The sequence below is a fragment of the Stenella coeruleoalba genome (assembly GCF_951394435.1).
Source record: "Stenella coeruleoalba genome assembly, chromosome: 7".
In the NCBI taxonomy this organism is placed as follows: domain Eukaryota; kingdom Metazoa; phylum Chordata; class Mammalia; order Artiodactyla; family Delphinidae; genus Stenella; species Stenella coeruleoalba.
The window spans coordinates 66816533-66829617 of NC_137153.1; the positions used below are offsets into that span (position 1 = coordinate 66816533).

Below are 13085 nucleotides of genomic sequence, written 5' to 3' on the forward strand. Positions count from 1 at the left end.
ATAGTACTTTTATTGCTATTTTATTCTTGTAAAACACCAGTAGGATTTGTTCACCAAAAATTTATATATATATATTAATTTGTGTATAATATTGATTATGAAAATCATATACATATAATCATGCATTAAGTCATTGTGGGTGCACACATAGTAGCCAAATGAAATGACTTGTAAAGACATTGAAGATCAAACTTCAGTTAACATCCTATTTATAAAGTGAACTTTTAAGCAGGTTTCCATATCCTCCAGTAACTAATGCAGCAACCAAATTTAAAAAACTGTCAATTAATAACACATCAACATTTTCAAAGTCAAAAAGAACTTAAACAATTGGACCAAAGTGTAAATCAAACAAATGTTTATATACTCATAACAAAATAAAATATTAAAAATAATTGTAAGAAGTATTTTGACATATATCATAGAACTCCAGTGATAATACAAATATGAACTCATGATTTTAACTGAACTGCTTTAATTTCAGTATTAAGATGATATAATCCAATGTATATCCCAGGGCCCAGATTTTGGTAGCCTAATAATGTTCTCCACTGAAGAAACTAGGGCTCTTTGGAGAATGGCTGATTTAATGTTTCAGATAGAAGAAATGCAGGGTGAGCCTGAATAACTTGTTGCCTGAGAACAGAGATGCATATTTTAAAGTTCTGAGGTAGTTTAAAAAGAAAGAGCCACCGTGAAGGGGCTTCTGTGTGCTAAATTGTGACCAAGTGACTGAAGACAACAAAAAATTATAGCTAATCAAAACAAGTCTGAAAATGAGTTAATTACACATCACCAAAAATCATGAGTCCATAATGATTCTCAAAAGAGAAAAGCACTGGACTTTCCTGGTGGCGCAGTGGTTGAGAGTCCGCCTGCCGATGCAGGGGACACAGGTTCGTGCCCCAGTCTGGGAAGATCCCACATGCTGCCGAGCGGCTGGGTCCGTGAGCCATGGCCACTGAGCCTGCGTGTCTGGAGCCTGTGCTCCGCGACGGGAGAGGCCACAACAGTGAGAGGCCTGCGTACCGCAAAACTTAAGCTATTCCACAGCTCCTTCACTACCACATTATCCCAAATTAGTTGATAGAGGCCAAAGCCACAATGAGAGTCCCTTCCAAAGTTGGTATTCAGCTGGCATGCTCCACGTGGCTAGTTCCTTTCTCACTTATCTCTGCCATGCCATGCCAGCTGTTAAATGTTTTGAACATCATCCCTGGACAGACCATGAGATTTTCTTTCACAGCCAAATGGCCACCCAGTGATATACTGCATTGTGTATTAGATATTAAATTTGATTGTTAGAAGACGTTTAAAATTCAAGAGTATAGAAGCTTTCTACTCACAGATGTGTGAGTTCCTGGACATTGACCTGAATAAGCTAAGACACAATCCATACCCTGGATATTTAATTCCCATAAATGTTTCAACAGAGCTATCTTGTGCAATGATCAGAAATACAACTCAGAGGTCTGGAAACTTGTCCACCATGATGTGACAAGCCTTTGTCTCCCACCCTGCCTACTTCATGGGCTGTAGCAGTTTCCCAGATTGCTGACTTCATCATCCTTACATGGGAATCCAAGTAAGCTCAGTCTTGGTTACCTGGTAGCTGGGTTTAAAGTGAAAACTACTGAAATGAAAAGACTATGCTAGACACTTCTCTTCTCCAAAATAAGACCTAATTATTTTCCTCCCCTGGACAGATATGACCTCTTTCTATGCCTAATGATGCAGAGCAAAAGAATATAACTGGTGTCCCTTTCTTTGCCAAGAAGAGGTGTTGCATGTAATAAGTACAGAAGTTATCTGAACCTAGCAGTGAACTACAACCCTCGAGGTTACTAGTCCCTGCATGATTCTATCTAGATAGTAGGGAGAGCCAATAAGTCTAAAGCCAGATGCTCTTTTAGGAGCATTTCCCACAAATAACCAGAAAAAAAAATTGGACGCTGCTATAAACTGGACTTCTATCTAATTTTTTATACTTTTATGAATTAAAAAATACAAAGATTTATAAACAACCTTTTTTTCCAACTGGCACATCACAGTGCGAATGACTTTAATGCTTCTAAATGCTGTGTCTAATCTCATGGACCTCATAGTACTGAGGAGAAATCCTTCCACTTGACATAATGAATGGTAATAATAATTGGACAGCCACATGTAAGCATTATATGTCACATCCTAGGCATGGAACCCTCCAAACTTTTTTAGTAAAACAGCTTATACTCCTTTGAGTCAATAACATCCGATTTATTCTAATAAATGTAATTGGCACCACATAGTGACAATTATGATTATGATTTCACAAACCATATGGCATGTGAGAAAGTCAGTGAAGGAAAAAATATGCATGCTCTTTGATAAAGTAATGCTACATATACATTGAGGTAATATGGATCTTATACAAGTCATAATGAAGAAAAAAAAGGAAGCTAAAGATAGCCACCGAATTACACTAGAATGAATGTTGGCACCTAGGTCTGTGGCTCAAACTCTTAAAAATGACTAGAAAATAAGAAATATTTACTCAAGGAAACAATATTACTACTATTGATTTACCTGCATGAAGCAATCATGCTGACTACTGATAAAGTATTGTTTAAACAGGATTGCTAAAGAGTGTAGACAATTAATATATACAATATATGTATAAAAGATAATTGAAAAATAAAACCTTAGGTAGGAAAAAATTTGGAACTAATAAATTCAGGTTAGAGGAAAGTTCATGTTTGGGTTTAACAAGCCCCCAAATGAAAGAACATGGGGAAAAGTCATATCATTTCCTCTTTTTAAAGAAAATATAAACTACTTAAATAGCATTTCTTAAACAACTGCAACTGATAGAGCCAGCAGGCTAAGAAGTTAGGGCTAAGAAGTTAGAGTGGTTGAGATTTGAACACAGCAGACATGCAAAACTATGAAGTTCTGTCCAACTCTTTAAGAAAATATCTAATCTTTGCTAGGAAATCCAAGAGAAGTAATGAGCAAAACATTCTTACAATTGCAAAAGGTCTCAGATTCATTAACACTGCTGGGGAAAATTGTGATGATCATCCAATTTATGAGCTGTTCAAAGTGAAGGGGAACTAGATGTAGACTGGTATGCTGGTTAAAAGTAAAGCCAAGTTTACGGATGGATACTGTTTGTTCTGGCATTACCAGTGGGAATGACAAAAGAAAGTCACATAAGAGAACAGTGGCTGACAAGAACACTTTCCCTCAGATGGTAATGAATGTAGCCCTAAGGAAAACAGGTGAAAGGTTTTAATGTTATCTCACTAAAATTTTTGTTTGGAAATGATGGAAAATTTGAGTAGAAAATGGCTTCACAAAGAGGATTAGAGACACATTAAATTAAGTCATTTGGAATCCATTTTCTCTGTTGGTCTTTCTCATTCATGGAACTTAACTCTGGGTTTTAATTGCTGTCTGAAATTTGCTAGTTGTGTCATGTTGGGTTAGTACGATCTTTCTAAATCTCACCTGCTTAATTTTATAAATGGAGAAGATAATATTTATTTCACAGAGGTACTGTGAAGATTAAATGGGAGAATGTGGAATGAATGTCTCACATTTAGTAAAATTTCAGTGATCATTAACAGTTACCTTTCATGACTGCTTCTGACTTGCTTTACCTTCATAAGCATCTCATCACCTCTCTAGGGTAGAGTGTTTTATTATTGTTTCAATTTTGTTTTACATTTTACACAAGAAAAAAAAAATTCAGGCTCAGGAAAGTTAAGATCCAAAATCATACAGCTAATCAATGACAGATAATGGAGTTGAGGCCTATCTTACTCTAAAAATCTGTGTTTTTTCCTATTATGCTATACTGCACTCTTCACTTAAAGCAAAAAACAAAACAAAACAAAAAAATCAAAAACCTTCACAGATATAGCATGATTTACCAACAATAATAAGGACAGCATGTGAACGTGTGCCAGGAGTCTGCTACAGGGAAGAAGTGCCCCAAACTCTTTATTCCCCCCTTTAACACCTCCAAAAATGAACTTTGCCTGTCCTCTAAGGCTGTGTACCCTTAAAGTTTCCTTTTTGCATACAGATATAGCACCAGAGAAACCACAGGGAAATTGAAAAGAGATTAGAGGTTCTACCAGGATTTCCTAAAGTCCTTGAACCAAGCATCATTTTTTTTTTAATGGAATTAAGATCTCTTTCTGCTGTTCAAGGAGATTATTTTTGGTCTTAATGTTTCTAAATGTTCCTGCTGCAAGTTGAGATATAAGAGAATTCTATCACTTGATTCCCACCATGTTTGGCAAAATTTCAACTTGTTGAATGAAAGATACATTGATTTTGGCGCAGTTACACTCACATCTCCAAAAAAGACCTCATGCTATCAGATTTACTGGCATAAATATTCCCTGATGTATATATTTTTCTTCCCCCAGTGCTGCCCCCTCTGCAGTACTTCCATGTAATGATTTAACTTTGCACTCATATCTCCAAAACAGACCTCATGCTGTCAGATTTACTCGCATAAACAATTCTTGGTGTTTATTTTTTTCTTCCCTCAATGCTGCACCCCAACCCCCCTCCTCACCTCCCACAGTATTTCCCTGTAATGATTTAATTCTTCCATGGAGCAGAACTTTTTACAGCTGAAACTCAGATACATTCCCTGAATTTGGTCGAAAGCTGTTTATTTAATCCTCTACAGACTTTGGCCAGAAGAGGCAGCTCCCATTTCTCAATTGCTTCCCTTACTTTTTAGACCTATTTCAACCCCTAAGTGAAAGTTCCCCTCAGGATTCTTCTCTCTCCATAAATGGGAAAGGAAAAGAGGTACATTCTTGCTTTAGATATTGTAAGTTAAACAGTGATGGGAAAGTGAAAAAAATCTAGGTCAACATAGTGCTGAGAAAATGAATTATGCAGCCACCAGTCAAATATTTGTAGGAAATCCAGGATCCTTTCAGAGAAGCATGGAGAAGAAAATGTGAAATTTGAGTTGCAGACAGTGATGCCCATGAGAATTCTTTACAGTTTAAGGACACTACCCAGCTGTGTGATTCACCTCAAGCACCCACCCTAAACTTTAAGAAACAGAGGATTCTGAAGTTTTCTGAACACAGAGCTGTGCCTTTTCAGGGTCGAAATTAGAAGAAGTGCACTAAGTATTCAAAAGACAAATGTGAGAAGCAGTAGGTAGGGATGTAGGGAACAGCATAGGATGACATACAGGGATGCATACAGTGACATAAAGAGATGATTCAAGCTGAGGAAGCACAATGCTGAGGAGTGAGTGAGCATCAAGAATATCCAGCCACACCTAGTCCTAGATACTCCACTCTCAAGTCTCCGAAGACCTTCTAGAATCAACTCTTGTGCAGCCACAATACTTAGGACCTTGTGTCATGTTTTAAATTAAAATAGTCTGGAGGCAAGTATTCATGCAGGGAAAGATAAGGCAAAGGAAAGTGCAAGACAGCAAGAATTAAAGAGAACAAAAACTATTTTCACTCTAAATGAAGAATAGTAACAACACTAATGAGCTTTTAAATTTACTTATTTAGAATGTTAATTCCTTATTTTTTCACAAATTATTTTTGAGCAGATTGTTTTGAGGGAATGGCACTTTTCAGTTCTTATATTTGTCCTTCTTTCTTGAAAACCGCTTGTAAACAATTGTGAGTATGTTTGTCTTGGATAAGCATTTCAGGAGTAGGAAATAGAATTATCAACTTGCTTTACGAAGTTTTGTGGTGAGGAAGGGGAACAGTACTATAAAAACAATTTATTTTAGCAATCTGTTAATAATTTTATAAATCACTCAAAGGAAAGCAAAATGGAATTCGAAGTTAGTAGCAACTATTATCATCAACTTTTACTTCTATTGGCAATAATAATAAATCGACCTAATCCTTTATTTTATAGAAATAAAACCATTTCTCCATGGTTCTCAAGGTCTCACTTTGCAAGACGTGACTAAAAATCTACCAGAATATTGATTTCATTCTTACCTTGTGATCTTGTTTTGATTTCTCCCCTGAAAAGCTGCAGTTCTCTGTTCAGAGAGCTTGCAGTCTCTATTTATTACCGAAAGTTTGGCAGAGAACCAAACTGCTGTAGAAGGGAGAGCTGAATGGATGAGATTTTAGCAGGTTTTAATAGCATGTAAAAAGCCAATAGTTACAATCCTGTCAACTAAGATTCACTGCTTTCTGTCTTCTCCCCATTTCCATCTTAAATTAATCCAGCAATTATGGATTTTATGTTCTGTTTTTATACTTCCAATTCACATGAGAGTCATGTCACATGCAACACTTTCATTATCCCTAAGCCTGAGCAATTATCTGTTACAAGCTAAGTGTTGTGTTTGTGAGGAATGAAAGAAGAGGGCTGTATCTCCTCTTGAAATAAAGCAGTGAAGGAAGAAGGCAAGTAGGCAAGAAGCTAGACGATCTGTGCTGATTTGGAGTTGAGCTGTGTGCAGTAAATGGGAGGGAGAGATGACAGGCAACAACCAAGGGACCTGTCATTATGCTCTACCCTGGTAATTCTTGCAAATACTAAGATTACAAAGGATAAACAGTGTGACTTTATGATGTACTCTGAACTCTGTTTTATTATAAAATGTTCCTCTTTATTTAAGAAGTATCTCTTATAAGCAGTATGTAGTTGGTTTTTGTTTTATTTTGTTTTAACCAGTTTGGCTATCATTTATCTTTGTACTGGACTATTTAGTCTACTTATATTTACTGTATTTACTGATATATTTGCATTTATGTCTACAATTTTGCTTTACTTTTCTATATTTTGTCCTCCTGGTTTATGCCACATTTTCTTTCTTTCTTTGCTTCTTTTGGATTAATCAAATTTTTAAATTATGAAAATTTCCCCTGGCAGTCATGCACTATAACTTTTCTCTCCTCAGAAGAGTAAGATTGCAAAATACAACAAAAACTGCCAAAACTTCAGCTCTGTTTTAATGGCTTTCTAATTATTTTAAACGTGTGCCTCATGCAATTCCCTAATTTGGCAAATTTTTTGAGGAGAAGACTCTTTGTATGTCAGGCTCAGTTCTCCCCGGCCTTTTTTTTCCACTAAGTTATTGGCCCTTCAAGGCTCCAATTTTGTCTCTTCAGCCCCACAAGACAACCAAAGACTTTGCTGATTTCTCTGTTTCCTAGCAGTGGCCTTCTGCCCAGAGAGAATCCAGATTGCCTGCCTCCTGGTGCAAACATGGAATTGACCAATGCCCTTGGGAAAAAAGCAGCTGTAGCTTCAGCTTCCCTGTCCTTGGAATCTTGATTCCTCATCCTCAATGCTTCTTATCTTTCTCTTACCTTAAATGGGTTTTTGTTTGCTTGTTTTTTTGTTTGTTCATTTGTTTGTTTGTGATGTTTTATCAGCCCTTTTTGGTTATTCTTTTTTTTTTGTAGTACCTAGACCTCTCACTGTTGTGGCCTCTCCCGTTGCAGAGCACAGGCTCCAGATGCGCAGGCTCAGCGGCCATGGCTCACGCCCAGCCACTCCGCTGCATGTGGGATCTTCCCGGACCGGGGCACAAATCCGTGTCCCCAGCATCAGCAGGCGGACTCTCAACCACTGCGCCACCAGGGGAGCCCTCTTTTTGGTTATTCTTAATGGCAACATTGGACTGCCACAAGCTACTCCATTCTATTCGAAGTGAAAGTCCCTAGCTATCTGAGTTCAATACAAATGAAAACATGGCTCCAGAAGCCAGGAGGACTGCAGGTCATTTGGGCTTTATTCAAGTGACAGTAGAATTTATTATCCAAACTGTAAAACTTTTTAGAATGAGAAAAGTGTTATTAATAATTAGTCAGAGTAATAGGTGAATACTGAGATATGGTCACCCCGGTTTTATGACTTACATAGTTCTTTCTCCTCTCCTGTTCATTCTCAAGTACCAACTGCCTCCTTTCAGGGTAGCTACAAGGAGGCTGTCTGAAATTTTGCTGACCCACAGACACATACTAGATCTGGCAATGTTACTTTGTTCCTAAAAGAGAAAAAAAGCTAAAACTGAGGGTTTACTACAAGCAGACTTTTAAAAATGAAATTGTAAAGGATATACTTCAGACAGAGGAAGTTGACCCCAAATGGTAGACCTAAGGTTCAAGTAGAATTGAAGAGCAAAGCATATGATAAATATGGAGGTACTACTAAACAAATATTGAGTATAAATGATGATAATAATTTATTGTAATATTAAGAAAAGCTAGAACTAAATACATGACAAAACTAGCCCATAAATCTGGAGAGGTGATTATAGGAATGGGAATTCTCTAAGACCATGTATTTGTCAGAAAGAGGATAAAAATATTCCTGAATTTTAGGCTTAGATACATTAAACATGCCTGTTACATTTTTCAGGAAGATTTTCAGAATAATAGATATCAGGCACATAACTAACTTCCAAACTATTGGAGGAGGAAAAATAGAATGAGGTCAAGTATACTGAGATAAAATAGGGAATTCCCTAGCAGTGCAGTGTACTTTCACTGCTGAGGGCCTGGGTTCAATCCTTGGTTGGGGAACTAAGATCCTAGAGGACCCATGGTGCTGCCCAAGAAAAAAAAAAAAAGGAGATGAAATAGTTGTCTATACAATACAAATCAAGCAAGACTGGAGAAAGAACAAAACAGTTCATACAATACAAATCAAGAAAGGAGAGAAAACAAAACATGCAAAAGACAAGACAAAGAGAAGAGACAAAATAGAGTATATTTAACCCAAATATATCAATAATTTCATTATATGAATTATATGCTCCAGTCAAAAAACTAATATTGGGCTTCCCTGGTGGCACAGTGGTTGAGAGTCCACCTGCCGATGCAGGGGACACGGGTCTGTGCCCCGGTCCGGGAGGATCCCACATGCCGTGGAGCGGCTAGGCCCGTGAGCCATGGCCGCTGAGCCTGCGCATCTGGAGCCTGTGCTCCGCAATGGGAGAGGCCACAACAGTGAGAGGCCTGCGTACTGCAAAAACAAAAACAAAAACAAAAACTAATATTATTGGACTTGAAAATATTCATCCATATGCTGTTTTTAAGAAACATATACAAAATCTATAAATTGAAATTAAAGGTTAGAAAATTATATGTTGGCAAATACTAATCAATAGAAAGCTAGTATTGCTTCATTCATGTTATGCTTTTAGGTAAAAAGTTTACCTAAAGATGAAGAAGTTTACTGAATATGACAAAACATTCAATACACTGGGAAGAAATATATCTAAACTAACAAAAATCTGTTACAGTCTAAAGTACATAAAACAAAAATGAATAGAATTATGGGGGGAAATACACATATCAATCATTCTAGTAGAGATTGAATATGTATAAGCAACTATTAAGCAGAAAAAATATTCATAAGAATTTAGAAATCTTGGATGACACAATCAATGAGCTAGGTCAAATGGATATATAAATTTCATTTTATCTAAGAGTGGAGAATACATACTCTTTTCAAGCATGCATAGAACATTTACAAAATTAAACATATTCTTGTCCATAATGTAAGTTGCAGAACTATTTCAATTGATGTCACTTAATATGGCAGAATATGGAATTCCAGGGTTCCATGCCTTCACAAAAGCAACAAATAAGCTGACAAGAGCTGTTAAAATCAAGTTTCACATTACCCTTCAATCTAGTAAAAACTTACAACAACCACAAAAAGCTTAATGAAGAAAGAAGCTGGTGCATTGCAGTGAGAGAGTGCTGTGGCATTTTTAATTGCCTACTTGCCATCCTTCATCCCCCAGATCAATGGCAGCCAGGAAGATGACAGCCTGCACCCCTGGTGCAGATGCTAGTGCCAGAAGGAGGAAGATAGACCTTATTCTCAAAGAATTCTGGTTGTGTGTTTTGACCTGTCTTGAGGCTCCCTAAAGGACTGGTGCAGGTACTTTCCTTTCTTTTATTTGATTTGAAGCATTCCCAGGGCTGTGGTGGCCTCCTGGGAAGTGTTTGCCAAAAACATTTAAAGGCAAAAGAATTGGCCGCAGCATCGTGGGACAAGATATAAAACAGAATAAGCAATAGACAAGTCAAAAAGCCTGGAAAGGAAGAACTTAAGAAAAGAGATACATGGGAGAATAAGGTCTTTTAAAAGTTCACATGTATACTGGGTAATCAGGAAGTCAATGCTCATACCCAAGTCTGGACACATGTTCAAAACAGGCCTTAGAAGACCCTATATTTTCACCTCTGGCTGACCTTCAGTCTCCATGGTAGCATGAAGTGAAGGCTAAGGCAGAGTTATAAATCACCTGGCTAAGCACTGAAGGAATGCCCAACACAGAACCAACTTGAAAAAACTGGGAGAGTAATTTTTTCTTTTTCTTTTTTTCTTCTAATTTTGGCTGTAGTTGTTTAAGGAAATTATGGTCATAACACTAGCTGACCACTAAGCTAATGGAACACAGACTTCAGTGGTCACATGTAACAAAGAATACAGACTGTAGAAAATACTTTAGAAAACTCACTAAACAAACAACAACAACAACTCACAACAAGCAGGAGCAGCAAACCTGGGAATGGGAAGAATTGAATTTCCAGAGTTACTACATTATAATTTTCAATATGTCCAGTTTTCAACACAAATGATGAGGCATGGAAAGAAACAATAAAATATGGCCCATCCACAGGAAAAAAAGAGGTCATCAGAAACCATCCTTGAGGAAAAGCAAACATGGGACTTACCAGAGAGAGACTTTAAATCAGCTGTCTTAAATATGTTCAAAGAGATAAAGGAAACCAGGAGAATGATGTCTCACCAAATAGAGAGTATCAATAAAGAGAAAGAAATTATAAAAAGGAACTAACTAGAAATTCTGGAATTGAAAAAAAAAGTAAAATAAAATGAAAAATTCACTAGGGGAGATCAGTAACAAATGTGACTATTAACAAGAATCAGTGGTTAGGTCATTTGGGGAGAAGAAAGAGGAAAGAATGAAGAATAATAAACAGAGATTAAGAGACCTTTGGGACACCTCAAGCATACCAACATATGCATAATAGGAGTCGTAGAGGGAAAAAAGAGAGAAAAGAACACAGAATATTTGAAAAAATAATGTTTAAAAACATAAGTTTGATGAAAGACAGGCATCTATACATTCAAAATACTCAATTAAATTCAAGCAGGATAAACTCAGAGATCCACACTGAGACACATTAGAGCCAAACTGTCAAAAGCTAAAGACAAAGGGAGAATTTTGAAAGCTGCACGAGAGAAGTTTCTTATCATGTATAAGGTATCCTCAATAAGGTTAACAGTTTCTCTTCAGAAACCAGGGAGGTCAGAAGGCATTAGGATGACATATCTAAAGTGCTAAAAGAAAAACACTGTCAACCAAAAATTCTATATGTGACAAAACCATCCTTCAAAAATGAAGAGAAAATTAAGACATTCTCAGATATACAAAAACAGAGTTGGTCACTAGTAGATCTGCCCTGTAAGAAATGCTAAGGTAAGTCCTTTAGTCTGAAATGGTAGGACGCTAGACAGTAACTTGAAGCCATATGAAATAAAGAACAATGTTAAAAAGTAGCTACATGAATAAATATAAAAGCTGATATTGTTATATTTTTTATTTGTAATTCTTCTCTTTTTTCTTTGTAATTTAAAAGAATAATGCATAAAATAATAATTATAGATCTATAATTAATGTAGAAACATTTAATTGTGACAGAAACATTGGGAAAAATGAGGATGGAACTATAAAGGAGAAGAGTTTTGTATGCTATTGAAAATGTTAGCATTAACTCAAATTTGATTATTATAGAGTTAAGATTTTATTGTAATCCTCAGGGTTACCACTAAGAAGAAAACAAAAATACACAGAATAAGAAATGAGGGTGGTCAAAATAGCACACTAGAAAAAAATCAATAAAAAGAGAAGGCAGTAATGGAGAAAATGGGGAAAAAAATATATAAGACTTAAAGGTAACAAATAGCAAAATGGCAGAAGTATGTACTTCCTTATGTGTAGTTACTTTCTGTAAATGGCTTAAATTTTCCAATGCAAAGGCAGATATTGGCAGAATGAATAAAAAACATGATCCAATTATATTCCATCTATAAGACACTCACTTTAGATCCAGGGACACAAATAGGTTGAAAGTAAAAGCATGGTAAAATATATTCCATGCAAATAGTAATCAAAAGAGAGTTGGTGTGGCTGTGCTAATATCAGACAAAATCGACTTTAGAACAAAAATTGTTACAGGTGACAGAGGCGTTATAGATTTATTAAAGAGTCAATCCATCAAGAAAATTAACAATTTAAAACATATACTCTCCAAATAACAGAACCCCAAAATATATGCCACAAAAACTGATGGAATTGAGGTGAGAAATAGACAATTCAACAGTAATAGTCGGAGACTTCAATACCCTACTTTCAATAATGTGTAGAACAGCCAGACAGAAGGTCAATAAGAAAATATAGGGCTTGAACAACACTATAAACCAACTAGACTTTACAGACATCTATGGGACACATCTGTGGAACACAACAACAGCAGAATACATTTTTTCTCAAGTGTACTTGGAACATCTCCAGGAAAGACACATATTAGGCCACAAAACAAATTTTAATGAATTTTAAAATATTTAAATCATCTAAAATTTCTTCTCTGAGTACAATGAGAGAAGACTAATAACTGAAGGAAAACTAGAAAATTCACAAATATGGAGAAATTAACACACTCAAGCAACTAATGGGTCAAAAAAGAAATTAGAAGTGAAACTAGAAAATAATTAGAAATGAATGAAAATGAAACATATTCAAACTTATGAGATGCAGAGAAAACAGTTGTAGGGGAGGAAAATTTTTCCTCTACCCTCCTAGGTTTCTTAAGCTAGCCTAATAATCAAATTGACATAAGGCAGCTTAACAGGAGAAAAATACACAAATGTAATTTTGTTTGTATAGAGGTCCCATGGGTGTGGGACCTAAGAAGTGACCAAAGCAGGGTTAATATACCTTCTTAGACGAAGAATCAATTATTTGTGAAGACCTGACAAAGCAGAGGGGTTTTTGCTTGGGGTAACAAATTAATGAAGAAATAATACAGTTTGTT

At 36.2% G+C, this 13085-nt stretch overlaps 1 protein-coding gene across 5 annotated transcripts in view; it reads right to left on the reverse strand.

Moving 5' to 3' along the window:
* Positions 1-6025, reverse strand: part of IL33 (interleukin 33) — a 47997-nt gene extending 41972 nt beyond the window's left edge. For 3 of the 5 annotated variants that reach the window (XM_079927271.1, XM_079927272.1, XM_079927266.1), the window contains exon 1: positions 5991-6025. The gene's annotated coding sequence lies outside the window, so the exon portion shown is untranslated. The remainder of the gene's footprint in view (positions 1-5990) is intronic. The other 2 variants (XM_079927269.1, XM_079927270.1) reach the window with 2 other exon arrangements.
* Positions 6026-13085: the final 7060 nt, after the last annotated feature.